The following is a 14708-nucleotide window of genomic DNA, read 5'->3' on the forward strand; positions in this document are numbered from 1 at the left end:
GAGGAGACAAAAGCTGGGGCTTGGCGGGACACACTGAACTGGACTCAAGCCTGAAGTGACCTAGTCAGGCGTGGTATCGATGTCGTGGCAGATCTTCCTTGGCCTCCGTGGGCTGTTGAGCAATTCCTTGGACCCACATCTGTGAATGCTAATCCAACACCAAACAATATTTTGCAGAATTATTCCATCCACTTTGCAACTTCCAGCTTTGTAGGGGCTTCACGGGGGCTGCAGGTAGCAGGAAAGACCTGAGGGTGAACTGCGTTGTGTTGAGAGATAAGCCTGGATTTTACCAATTCAGGCTTGGCAGACCACATCAGAGCTGTCAAAAGGCTATGAACTGCTCTGAGCTCCTGCCTTTAAACTTGCCCTGTTTAGTTCAGCTCAGAAGCCTGGAATTTGTGAAGGTAAACAATTCTTATCCCATGGATAAACTGGATAATGCAATTTAAAATACAGACGTATATTCTTCAGACAAACGTAACTGCCCTGACATTAATGGGGCCATTTATCTGTGTTGAAGTCAGTAAGCCATAAGCACTGTCAGTGATGTGGGGATTTGGGGATTTGATTAGGTTTGGGTTTCCAGTGGCTTAACAGGAACAGAGGGTGCGAGGTGAGGTAGCTAGTCTTATCTTCTTGAGTTATTAGATAACTTGTGTTCTTTCTCCTTTGTGCTAAAACCTAAAAGGTAAATTTATTCTTTTGTGTTTTTCATAATTCAACAGATTGTTAACCTGGTTTATTTTTCATAACCAGCAAATTGTACCTATGCTGATCATTCAGTTTTGTGGTCAAATATTACAAAGCTGGGTTATGTAAGCTTATATTTTTCATGAAATCAGCCCTATAAGAAATTAGGATTACAGGTCCTAACACTTTTTTCTTTTTGAGACGGAGTCTCGCTTTGTCGCCCAGGCTGGAGTGCGGTGGTGGGATCTCGGCTCACTGCAAGCTCCGCCTCCTGGGTTCACACCATTCTCCTGCCTCAGCCTCCCAAGTAGCTGGGACTACAGGTGCCCGCCACCACGCCCGGCTAAAGTTTTATATTTTTAGTAGAGTTTCACTGTGTTAGCCAGGATGGTCTCGATCTCCTGACCTCGTGATCCGCCCGCCTCAGCCTCCCAAAGTGCTGGGATTACAGGTGTGAGCCTCCGCGCCCAGCCTACAGGTCCTAACACTTTAACTTCCGGAGTTCAAGATTATTAAATTAATTTCAATACTGAATGGCATTTGTAAGCTTTACATGCTCCCAGCTGGTTCATTGACATGTAGTTCAGACTTGCATGCAATCACCCTTGACTATCTTTGGCTGTCCTTTCTCAGAAACAGGGCAATCATCTTAACAAAAACCTGGCCAATAGATTTCCAAATGTTGGGTTCATAGAAAGAACACTGGTTTTGAGAAAAACTTTCACATGTATTTTCTTTTCCCTTCTCTCTCTCTCTTTTTTTTTTTCAGACAGGGTCTCACAGTGTTGCCTAGGCTGGAGTTCAGCGGCATGCTCACGGCTCACTGCAGCCTTGACCTCTTGGGCTCAAGAGCTCAAGCAGTCCTCCCATCTCAGCCTCCCAAGTAGCTGGAACCACAGGCACATGCCACCACACCCAACTAATTTTTGTATTTTTAGGAGAGGCAGGGTTTCGCCATGTGTCTCAGGCTGGTCTCAAATTCCTGGGCTCAAGGGATCTGCCTACCTCAGCAACCCAAAACACTGGGATTACAGGCATGAGCCACTGTGCCCTGCCTCAAATGTATTTTCAAGTGGAGCAAAGTTAAGGGGCTCACAGTCACTTGAAGTTTTAGCAAAACTTGGGAGTAAGCGAGAATGTTCTTCTGTTAAGCAACTGTTCTGCCTCATTGGTGGGATGAGCCATTTGGCTGCCTCTGGTTTCCCACTAGCAAACACTAACTGATTGGGAAGATGAATAGGATTAGCTAAATGATTAATCTCCATCTGCTCTAATACATAAATTATGAAATCATACTCATCATACCAATTTTTGCCAATTCAAAATGTGAACCCATTGGCAAAAAAAAAAAAAAAAAAGGAAAAGAAAAATTTCCAGTCACCGAGAGATGTTCCACTGTAGTCTTTCAAAATGTTTTTAAAACAGTTTGAAAAATCTTACTTTCAAAGTTTGAATTTTATCCCAGTCCATTGTCCTCCTGCCCGATTGTTGACAAATCATCACCACAGGGGATCTGGTGAGAAAACCATGGGTGGCCCTAGGCTGGTATCTGGCTAAATCAAGTATACATTTGGCGAATATGGCCAGACTGTAGGCTACCTAGGTGGCTTTGTGGTCTCATGTGATCAAAGTCGGGGGATAGATTAAGGAGACTAGATCTTTCTTTAGTAGATGGAATATAGCAATTCCAATTACTGACATTCTAAAAGCTTCTCTGGAGATGCAGAGCAAATTCTCTATACATTTAATGTTTTCTACATTAAAGGATATTTTGCTTCCACAACTGAAGTGAATTATGGAAACAAAACCTCCTTTAAGATAAGCCTGAAATTATCATTGTATTTGACAATGGGAGGAAAAAAGCTGAGACATTTTCAGAATCTACCAGCAATGCATCCCCCAGAGAACACACAATTTGCATGAATCCCCCTGAGCTAGGGAAGCTGAGGATATTTGAAAGAGAAGGGGGAAAATGTATTTTAAAAGCTTCCCAGAAACAGATTAAGAGTTAAGAAAAAGAAAAATCCTGTTAACAACTGGAATGGGCAGACACCGCTCTGCCAGACTTAAAAGAGTCAGATGAGAGGCCAGACACAGATTTCTGCTTTTCTGAAAGTCACCCAGACATAGACAAGGATAAAGTAAAAACGAGAAATGTAGAACAACATGATCCCTTTATTTTGATAATTTAGAAAATAAAAAGAAATGATTGCAGTGTAGGCAAGCAGCAGAGGCCTAAAACTTCAATACTTTACATGGAAAAGGAGACTGGAGGTGTTTGAAGAAAAAGCAATTTCAATTGCAGTGGCTTTTAACCTTTTGGGAGCATTGAATTGCCTTGAGAATCTGGAAAATGCTATGCATCCTCTTCCCCCAAATATAAATGCAAGATTTCCATTCCATTCATGAAATTTCACTCATAATTATTTTGCACGTATGACAGGTTAATAACTCTTACACAGAATAGAGTTTCTGGCTTTGTTTTGTTTCGTTTTTCATCTTTTTTTTTTTGTTTGGTTTGTTTGGTAATGAGTTTTGCAAGCCTTGGGAAGGTAGTGTGAGGCAAGGTTATTGGTGAGGGAAGGTGATTAACTGTGTTCTAAATAAATAGTAGTTATGGTGAATCATTTCCCTCCCATCCTACCTCAAAGAAAAAATTTGGATAAATAAAATATCTACGAAATTACAATGACATACCAAGAATGGTGAATTCTTAATGCTCCTCAATGTAAACTGGCATGTAAACACATGGACATTTTTCTTGCATCTCTACTTATTGGTTGTATTTGTTTCAATCATTAAGATCTTTGAGACTGGGCGCGATGGCTCATGCCTGTAATCCCAGCACTTTGGGAGGCCGAGGCGGGCGGATCACCTGAGGTAGGGAGTTCAAGACCAGCCTAACCAACATGGAGAAACCCTGTCTCTACTAAAAATACAGACTAGCCGGGCGTGGTGGCGCATGACTGTAATCCCAGCTACTAGGGAGGCTGAGGCAGGAGAATTGCTTGAACCCGGGAGGTGGAGGTTGTAGTGAGCCGAGATTGTGCCATTGCACTCCAGCCTGGGCAACAAGAGTGAAACTCCATCTCAAAAAAAAAAAAAAAAAAAAAAAAAATCCTTGAAAAGCATCATATCATTCATTGTGTCTTTCTTATGTCTTTTACTTAAGACAGTTACCTGGTGTGGCATGACGCAATATCTCCCAGCCTCTAAAATATTATTTCTCAATCATATTTTGCCATAGGAATGATCTTGTCTGGTCACATTCCAGAAGCAGGAGAAAAAAAAATAGCACTTCTGAAGCCAAAGAGTGAGTGCCAGTCACTTGAAGATGGTAATCTGAACAGGAAGAGCACTGTGACTTACTACTGTCCTTCAGAGAAAATGGAAGAGGTGCACGTCACAGACGGGAAGTCAGTGAACCAGAGGCAAAGGTACTGAAACTTTATTTGGCAAATATGAAACATCCGTTGTGCCTAGAGCACAGATCCAGTTTTTGCAAGATGCAAATTTCATGGCAAACAACAAAAGCCTGAAGAACCACTTAGCTAATAACTGACTTCGTACTCAGCATCCCTTTTCTGTTTTTCTGCTGTGACAGGCCTTTATTGAAAGCCAGAATATATAGATCAGTCAAAACCTCAGAACAAAAAGGTAGTGGGCCTGAGCTCAGAACGTCAGGCAATTAATGCACTAGTGTTGGCATCAGCCTCCAAATCCTTGAAAATATAAAATACTTGAACACTGGTCTCTCTTATGAATGAGTTCCCCATCGATATATTGGTTTCCTTAATGAAGATCAGAAAGGAGTTTTGGAAAATGATATGCTTAGCCAATTTAACACCAGCTGTTTGATTCTCCAAGTTTCCTTACCCTAAATGACTTTACAACAAAGTCAAGTAGAAACGCCGCTGAACAATCCTGTCATCCTTTCCTCACCCTGGCCGAATGAGGCTTTTTTTTTTTTGGATTGCAAAAATTGATTAAAATTAAAAGACATTGTTTAATTAATCTTCTGTGCCATGAGACTCCATCAGGCTGTCTACAAAGACCACTGGGAGGCTGAGGATCTCTTGAGCCCAGGAGTTTGAGGCTATAGTGAGCCTCAAAGGGTCTCTGCACTCCAGCCTGGGTGACAGAGCGAGACCTGTCACACACACACACACACACACACACACACACACACACAAAGACTTTTAGCCACATTTCCAGATTTCAATGTAAATGGTACTTGGGGAATGCTTTTTGACCCAAGAAAGGAAACTAGGTCTGAGTGTTTATCATTTGTAGATTGGTGAATAGATTCAGAACAGCTAATAACACACATTTGAGAGTGGCATTTTGTGGGCATTGATTTCACATTAAAACTGAGACCAAAAGAGTAGTGTCTGTTATCTTGACATTTTGTGGAGTTAAAACTAAGGACAAAGGCTAACTACAGGTAGCATGGTAGATCTGGATAGCTGGGATTTGATAGGCTTGCTCGCACACAAAAACAAATCTTTTGTTTGGCTGGAAATATAAAAAAGCATGGCCTTCAGATCAATTCAGAGACTCGTTCTGACTGCCAACTGAGATATTTCCCAGTCTTTTCTCCTTGTACCAACTAAGGAAACCATTCGATTCAAAATTGTGAAAAATTCAGTTTATCAGAAGATATGTAAATGACTAACACATTTGATCTGAATTCCAAGTGTGTATACCACCTTCAGAACAGAGACTTTTTTTTTACATTTTGTTTCATTCCAAAGTGTAACGAGGGCATCATTTTAGCTCTGAATGTCCTTTGTGTGTTATGGAGAGGCTACCTTGCCCCGCCTTGTTTAGAGAGCACAGCGGTGATCTGTACTTATGAAATTTAGTGACCCTCAGTTGCTTGGCAAAACTACAAAAAAAAATTGTGACCTGCTTTTTATACAGGTGAATAAACAATTCAGGTATCAAACAATGAACCCCTTGATTTCAAAGGACAGTGATGTGTTTGACGATAAGAGATAATTCGTATAATTCTTTTGTGTTCCAGTGAAGTTTATAGCATGAACAACTTGTTTTTTTGGTACAATCCTGTACATTAATTGTTACCAGCACTTATCTCGGAGCTCCTGTCCACACAATAGTCATTACTAACACCTGAGTTGATCTGCACAAGGGCACGGATTACACGGGTAAGTGAAATAGCATCCACATTCATCACTGATTTCAGTTATGTCTAAGAATATAGGATCAAATTTTTATGTTCAGACTATAATCAAAAAATATTTCTAGAGGATACTTTGTTACTATACAGGTGTGATAGTAATCAGATTATCTAATGACTATAGGAAGAATTGTGCTTTCAAATTAAGGGACTGGCCTGGGTGTCATGGCCCACGCCTGTAATCCCAGCCCTTTGGGAGGCCAGAATAGGAAGATCGCTTGAGACCAGGAGTTTGAGGCCAGCCTTGGCAACATAGCAGGACCTCGTCTCTATTTCTAAAAAAATTATTTTTATATACATATTTTATATATATTATATATATTTTTATAATATATATATTTTTAAATTTAGGGACTGGCCCTTAATTTAGCAGTGATGTCATATAAGGGAACAAAAATCACATCATTTGAAGTAGCATAAGAAAAAAATGGCTCTGCTACTGTTTATAGGAACATTATATATGAGTGTATATATAATATTTAAAAAACATATTAAAATAATGTTTTATGTCTGTAAGTACAGATATATGTTGCTATATGTTATATATATGCACACATATATACAGATTATATTACATGTATATATGTATACATAATATATAATAATGTTATCTGTATATATACATGAAATTATATTATATATAATTTTATCACTGCATTACTTATATCTTGGCAAAATTTTATTGAAATATAACTCACACAAAGTGCATAAATGCTAAGTGCAATACAGAGTTCAGTGAATTTTACAAAGTGAATACCTCTGTGAAACCACCCCCCAGATCAAGACACAGAATATTAATAACACCTTCGAAACCTTTCTCATGTCTATTCACCTTTACTACCCTATAGAAAAAGACAAGTGTTCCCACATTTTCTATTACCTGGAGAAGATTCTTCCTTAAATGTTAGAAGAATTGGTGAGTAAAAAAATCTGGGCCTAGAATTTTGTCGGGGGAGGGATGAGAGTAGTTTGTGGAAAGGTTTGTCAGATTTTATTTTTCTTCTTATTTTGATTTTATTAAAGAATCCTTTTTATTTGAAGAAGTGTGTCCATTTGACAATAACTCTTTAAATTTTGGTGTAAGTTGCTCATTAGATTCTTTTATTAACTGCTTTAATATCTGTAGGTTTTGTGGTAAATCTGTCAGTTTGTGTTTTTCTATTTTTATGATATCAGTTTTTCTAGTAATTTATATCTTATTAGAATTTTCAAAGTCAACTTTGGCTTTATTGATTTTCTTTTTATTATGTTTGCTGTTTGATATCTGCTGTTAGCATTATTTCATTTCTTATTTTTCTTTGGGTTTAATTTGCTATCCTTTTTCTAACTTATTTGATGAATATTAGACTTTTTTTTTTTTTTTTTTTGAGACAGAGTCTTGCTCTGTTGTCCATGCTGGAATGCAATGGTGCGATCTCGGCTCACTGCAACGTCCACCTCCTAGGTTCAATCAATTCTTCTGCCTCAGCCTCCCAAGTAGCTGGGAATACAGGCACCCACCACCACACCTGGCTAATTTTTGTATTTTTAGTAGAGACCAGGTTTCACCATATTGGCCCGGCTGGTCTCGAACTCCTGACCTTGTGATCCACCCATCACGGCCTCCCAAAGTGCTGGGATTACAGGTGTGACCCATGGCACCTGGCTGAATATTAGACATTTTTTAGATTTTTTTTCTTTTCTAATATGTGCATTTATATTTCACTCTAGGCCTTCAGATGCATCCCTTACATTAAGTACCATTTCTCATTATAATTCATTTCAAAATATTTTCTTATTTACTGATATTCTTTTTTTTTTTTTGAGACAGGGTTTCACTCTGTCCCCCAGGCTGGAGTGCAGTTGCATGATCTCGGCTCACCTCAACCTCCATCTCCCAGGTTCAAGTGATTCTTCTGTCTCAGCCTCCTGCGTAGCTGGGATTACAGGCATGCACCACCATGCCCAGCTAATTTTTGTATTGTTAGTAGAAATGGGGTTTCGCCATGTTGGCCAGGCTGGTCTCGAACTCCTGACTTCAAGTGATCTGCCCACCTCGGCCTCCCAAAAGTGCTGGGATTACAGGCGTGAGGCACCATGCCTGGCCAATTGTTTTCTTTTTAATTTTATCCAGCTTTTATAGTAGTTCCCAATATGGGAATTAGTTTGATTGAAGCCATGTCCTCATGGCTGGAAGTAGTTTCTTCTTCTTCTTCTTGTTTGTTTGTTTGTTCTTTGTTGTTGTTGTTGTTTTGGTTTGTTTGTTTGTTTTTCGAGAGGGAGTCTCACTCTGTTGCCCAGGCTGGAGTGCAGTGGCACAATCTTGGCTCACTGCAATCTCCACCTCCCGGGTTCAAGCAGTTCTCCTGCCTCAGCCTCCTGAGTAGCTGGGATTTACAGGTATGGGCCACTACGCCTGGCTATTTTTTGTATTTTTAGTAGAGAAGGAGTTTCACCACATTGACCAGTCTGGTCTTGAACATCTGACCTCAGATGATCCACCCACCTTGGCCTCCCAAGGTGCTGGGATTACAGACGTGAGCCACCACGCCCGGCAGAAGTAGTTTCTTCAACCAGCATTTAAACCTACTGAAGTGTCACAGATTGAATTCTTGTTCAAAAAGTTCCCTCCTTTTAACCTCCTAACTGCTATGGGAGAAAGCTGCTTCCCTTCCTTCTTGGCCTTGAGTTTGGCCTTGTGGCTTTCTTTGGCTTTGGGGATATTAGCAGACATGATGCAAGCAGGGACTTTCGACGCATTTGCTTGGCTCAGCATGCCTTCTCAGTCTCTTGCTATGCCATTGGAAGAGCTCGCCTAGTTGGCCTGCTGCTCCAAGAAGGATGAGAAACATGTGGAGCAGCTTCCTGACCAATCCACAAACCTACAGCTTAAAGCAGAACTGCCCGGCTGTGCCCCAGCTAAATCGAGAAACTCAAGCCTTCCCACAAACTCATGAATGAGCTCAGCCACACACAGCGGAGTCACCATAGCCAACCAGCACGTCCTGGAGAAATAAATTACCGTGGCTTTAAGATACTGATTTTGGGGGTGTATGTTATGTACCATTATTTCAATAAGAAGAAAATACTAACGGATACACAGGACTTCTGTTTTAAAAGTTTATAACTGCCCTCCCTCCCACCTACAGCATAATCAGCTTTCAGTGAACATACCTTAGAAAATGGGGACAGTTGGCTGGGCGTAATGGCTCACGCCCGTAATCCCAGAACTTTGGGAGGTCAAGGTGGGCACATCATGAGGTCAGGAGTTTGAGACCAGCCTGGCCAACATAATGAAACCCCGTCTCTACTAAAAATACAAAAAATTAGCTGGGCGTGGTGGTGGGTGTCTGTAATCCCAGCCACTCGGGAAGCTGAGGCAGGAGAATCGCTTGAACCCGGGAGACGGAGGTTGCAGTGAGCTGAGATTGTGCCACTGCACTTCAGCTCTGGCGACAGAGCAAGACTCCACCTCAAAAAAAGAAAGAAAGAAAATGGGGACAGTGAAGTCAAGGGTACGTGCCCGTTTGACAGCTCCATACTCCGTTCCTCTCTCTCTCTCTCTCTCTCTCTTTCTCTCTCTCTCTCTCTCTCAATACTGGAAACCATTATTCTTTGGCAGCATAAATTCCAGTGACGCAAATACTAACACGGACATTTTAATCAATTTGTTCTCACTAAAGGGGGAAAGCTGGACTCAATATTCAAGATTCATTCGTTCTATATAACACTAGAAAAATAAAAGAGTTGGACAAAAAGACAGCAAGGCAATCTTTAGTACTGCTAACTTTGAAAAGAGAAGAGTTATTGTCCTAACATAGTAAGAAAATTCTTATTCCACATGTATAGAGATTAACTATGTTAACACAAATCCAATTTTAGCCCACTGATGTGGAAAAATGCAAATCAAAAATCTGGACACATTCTCTTGCGTATAGCATGTCTGAGAATAGCCTGACTTATCTTGAAACACAGTTGTTTCTCATAAGTGCAAATAGTAAACTGCCTACAAGCCAACGAAACCACAGGGCACCATTGGCATGATATATATATATGTAAGAAAAAGGTCACAGTAGTGCTGGACTTTAACTCTAGTAGGTTTCTTGAATTGGAAAGACTAAATGTTACCACAAATACCGTAACAATCTCCTATTTGAAGACAAAGTGTGCCAATCATAGAATCCCTGACAAAGATTATTGCTCACAAGAGGCCCCAGTATTCCTCAAAGGAATCTAGTGCTTTTGCCAAAGCACGAGATTTCAAATACAAAACAGGCCCACAGGAATCCTAAGAGTTTGGACTTAATGAAAAAAAAAATTCAAACAATAAAACACAAGCCTACATAGGTTTGGTTTTTTGTTGTTTGTTTGATGGGGGGCAAATAAAGCACATTTAATAAATTGTCAATTTGTTTTAAACATTTCTTGTTATAAAATAATAAAGAGCATTTTGAAAGTCAATGTTTTAATTTTTAAGTTTACTTTTATTTCTTTTATCTCCTACTTTTATTTTCAGGGTTACATGGGCAGGATGTGCAGGTTTGTTACATAGTTAAACGTGTGTCATGGGGATTGGCTGCACAGATCATCCCATTACCTATGTATTAAGCCCAGCATCCATTAGTTATTCTTCCTCATGCTCTCCCTCCCCCCACCCTCAACCCCGACAGGCCCCAGGGTATGTTGATCCCCCCTGCATGTGTCCACGTGTTCTTATCATTCTGCTCCCACTTATAAGTGAGAACATGCGGTATTTGATTTTCTGTTCCTGCCTTAGTTTGCTGAGAATAATGGCTTACAGTTTCATCCCTGTCCCTGCATAGGACATGATCTTATTCCTTTTAATGACTGTATAGTATTCCATGGTATATATGTACCACATTTTCTTTTTCCAGTCTATCATTGATAGGTATTTAGATTGATTCCATGTCTTTGCTATCATGAATAGTGTTGCAGTGAACACACACATGCGTGTATCTTTATAATAAAATGATTTATATTCCTTTGGGTATGTACCCAGTAATGGGATTGCTGGGTCAAATGGTATTTCTGGTTCTAGGTCTTTGAGGAATCACCACACTGTCTTCCACAACGGTTTACCTAATTTACACTCCCACCAACAGTGTAAAAGCATTCCTTTTTCTCCACAAACGCACCAGCATCAGTTGTTTTTTTGCTTTTTAACAATAGCCATTCTCACTAGTGTGAGATGGTATCTCATTGTGCTTTTGATTTGCATTCCTCTAATGATCAGTGATGTTGAGCTTCTTTTCGAATGTTTGTTGGCTGCCTGTATGCCTTCTTTTAAGAAGTGCATGCCGAGGCCGGGCGCAGTGACTCACGCCTGTAATCCCAGCACTTTGGGAGGCTGAGGCAGGCAGATCACGAGGTCAAGAGATCGAGACCATCCTGGCTAATACGGTGAAACCCCATCTCTACAAAAAAATACAAAAAAATTAGCCAGGCATGGTGGCGGGCACCTGTAGTCCCAGCTACTCAGGAGGGTGAGGCAGGAGAATGGCGTGAACCTGGGAGGGGGAGCTTGCAGTGAGCCGAGATCGCACCACTGCACTCCAGCCTGGGCGACAGAGTGAGACTCCGTCTCAAAAAAAAAAAAAAAAAAAAGGAAGAAGTGTATGCCAGGCACTGTGGCTCACACCTGAAATTCCAGCACTTTGGGAGGCCAAGGGGGCCAGATCACGAGGTCAGGAGATCAAGATCATCCTGGCTAACACGGTGAAACCCCGTCTCTACTAAAAATACAAAAAATTAGCTGGGCATGGTGGCGGGCGCCTGTAGTCCCAGCTACTCGGGAGGCTGAGGCAGGTGAATGGCGTGAACCCGGGAGGCGGAGCTTGCAGTGAGCCGAGATAGTACCACTGCACTCCAGCCTGGGCGACAGAGCGAGACTCAGCCTAAACAAAAAAATAAACTAAATAAATAAATAAATAAGTGTCCATTTATGTCCTTTGCTAATTTTTTAATGGCGTTGTTTTTTTCTTGTAAATTTGTTTAAGTTCTTTGTAGATGCTTGATATTAGACCATTGTCAAATGGGTAAATTGTAAAAATTTTCTCCCATTCTGTAGGTTGTCTGTTTACTCTGATGATAGTTTCTTTTGCTGTGCAAAAGCTCTTTAGTTTCATTAGATCCCATTTGTCAATTTTTGCTTTTGTTGCAGTTGATTTTGGCATCTTCATCATGAAATATTTTCCCATGCCTATGTCCTAAGTTTTCTTCTAGGGTTTTTGTAGTTTTGGGTTGTACATTTAAGTGTTTCATCCATCTTGAGTTGATTTTTGTATATGGTTTAAAGAAAGGGTCCAGATTCAATTTTCTGCATATGGCTAGCCAGTTCTCCCAGCAGCATTTGTTAAACAGAGAATCCTTTCCCTATTGCTGATTTTTGTCAGGTTTGTTGAAGATCAGATGGTTGTAGGTGTTCGATATTATTTCTGGGTTCTCTATTCTGTTCCATTAGTCTATTTGTCTGTTCTTGTACCGGTACCATGCTGTTTTGGTTAGCATAACCTTGTAGCATAGTTCGAAGTTGGGTTGTGTGATGCCTCCAGCTTTGCTCTTTTTGCTGACAATTGTCTTGGCTATTCGGGCTGTTTTTTGGTTCCATATGAATTTTAGAGTTTTTCTAATTCTGTGAAGAATGTCAATGGTAGTTTAATGGGAATAGTATTGAATCTATAAATTGCTTTGGACAGTGTGGCCATTTTCACAATATTGATTCTTCCTATCCATGAGCATGGAATGTTTTTCCATTTGTTTGTGTCCTCTCTGATTTATTTGAGCAGTGGGTTGTAGTTCTCCTTGAAGAGGTTGTTCACTTCCCTTGTTAGCTGTATTCCAAGGTATCCTATTCTTTTTGCAGCAATTGTGAATGGGAGTACATTCATTATTTGGCTCTCTGCTTGCCTGTTGTTGAGAAATGCTAGTGATTTTTGCACATTGATTTTGTATCCTGATACTTTGCTGAAGTTGTGTATCAGCTTAAGAAGTTTTGGGCTGAGACGATGGGGTTTTGGATCATGTCATCTGAAACAAAGGTAGTTTGACTTCCTCTCTTCTTATCTGAATACCCTTATTTCTTTCTCTTGCCTGATTGCCCTGGCCAGAACTTCTATGTTGAATAGGAGTGGTGAGAGAGGGCATCCTTGTCTTGTGCTGGTTTTCAAGGGGAATGCTTCCAGCTTTTGCCCATTCAGTATGATATTGGTTGTGGGTTTGTCATATCTGGCTCTTATTATTTTGAGATATGTTTCTTCAATATCTAATTTACTGGAAGTTTTTAATATAAAGGGATGTTGAATTTTATCAAAGGCCTTTTCTGCATCTATTGAGATAATCGTGGTTTTTTGTCTTTAGTCTGCTTATGTGATGAGTCACTTTTATTGATTTGCATATGCTGAACCAAGCGTGCATCCTACTTTATCAATGAAGCCTACTTTATCGAAGTGAATCAGCTTTTTAATGTGCTGCTGGATTTGGTTTGCCAGTGTTGTTTTTGAGGATTTTGGCACTGATGTTCATGAAGGATGTATTTTACTTTTTAATAAGAGACAGGGTCTCCCTATGTTGGCCAGTTTGGTCTTGAACTCCCGGACTGAAACAGTCCTCCTGCCTCAGCCTCCCAAAGTGCTGGGATTATAGGCGTGAGCCACTGCACCTAACCTGAAAGTGAATTTTAAAACCACTTTTTACTAAGAACTCAGAAGAAACAAACTGCTAAGGTACTCACCCTGTGCTCAATACAAACTGCAATAAAAGGCAAAATGTCAAATATAAGTCAAAGTTTTTATAGCCTTTATCTTTGGACTCAAAGGGCTGAAAAGGGGCTGAAACGGGACTGGAGATCAAGTTTCTTTACCTCAGCCAATTCCTTAATATTCTTATCAATTTTCTTAAAAGGTTTTTTTCAGCCAGGTGTTGTGGCTCATGCCTGTAATCCCAGCACTTTGGGAGGCTGAGGTGAGCAGATCACCTGAGCCCAGGAGTTGAAGGCCAGCCTGGGCAACATGGCAAAAATTTGTCATTGCAAAAAATGCAAAAAGGAACTAGGTGTGGTGGTACATGCCTGTAGTCCCAACTCCTTGGAAAGCTTGGAAGGATTGTCTGAGCCTAGCACTCCAGCTTGGGTGACAGACAGAGCGAGATCTTGTCTCAAAAAAAAAAAAAAGTTTTTTTTCTATTTTCTGGATATGAAAATAAGACCTGTTAATTATTGAAAGATATATAAAAATATACAATGAAACTAAAAACAACCTATAATTTTATCATCTAAGTATCTGTGTATATATTTAGGTATCTATGTATGTATATGATTTTTAAATGAAATTAAGTTCATAGCATGTATATAGATTTGTGCTCTGATGTTTACACTTAATATCATATCAGGAACACATTAATATGTGATTTAACATTTTCTGATTTTTGATGTTTTTCTGCTGTTTCCTTTGTGTGTGTGTCTTCTGTAACAAAGACTGTTTTATTTTATTTGTCTTGTTCACAAATTCTATTCATAATAATTTTGAAGGCACTGAAAGCAGATTATTTTTTAAATTATCTTAACAAAATAGTTTATCTTTCAAGAATACTTACAATATATAGTTTTGATATATACTTATGCTATATACTTGTATACTTTTCAAAATAGTATGATACATCCTTTTGTAATGAAATATACAATAATCGTCTAGACTTCATGGTTTTCAATACTCACTTCAAAATCCTTCAAGCCATGGCATGTCTATGTTTTGATGTCCTTTTTTTTAGGTATTCTTCAAATACACTAATAGTATATTTGAAAATGTATTTCAGGTTTCCT

This window comes from Pan troglodytes, chromosome 1, assembly GCF_028858775.2.
Source record: "Pan troglodytes isolate AG18354 chromosome 1, NHGRI_mPanTro3-v2.0_pri, whole genome shotgun sequence".
Lineage (NCBI taxonomy): Eukaryota > Metazoa > Chordata > Mammalia > Primates > Hominidae > Pan > Pan troglodytes.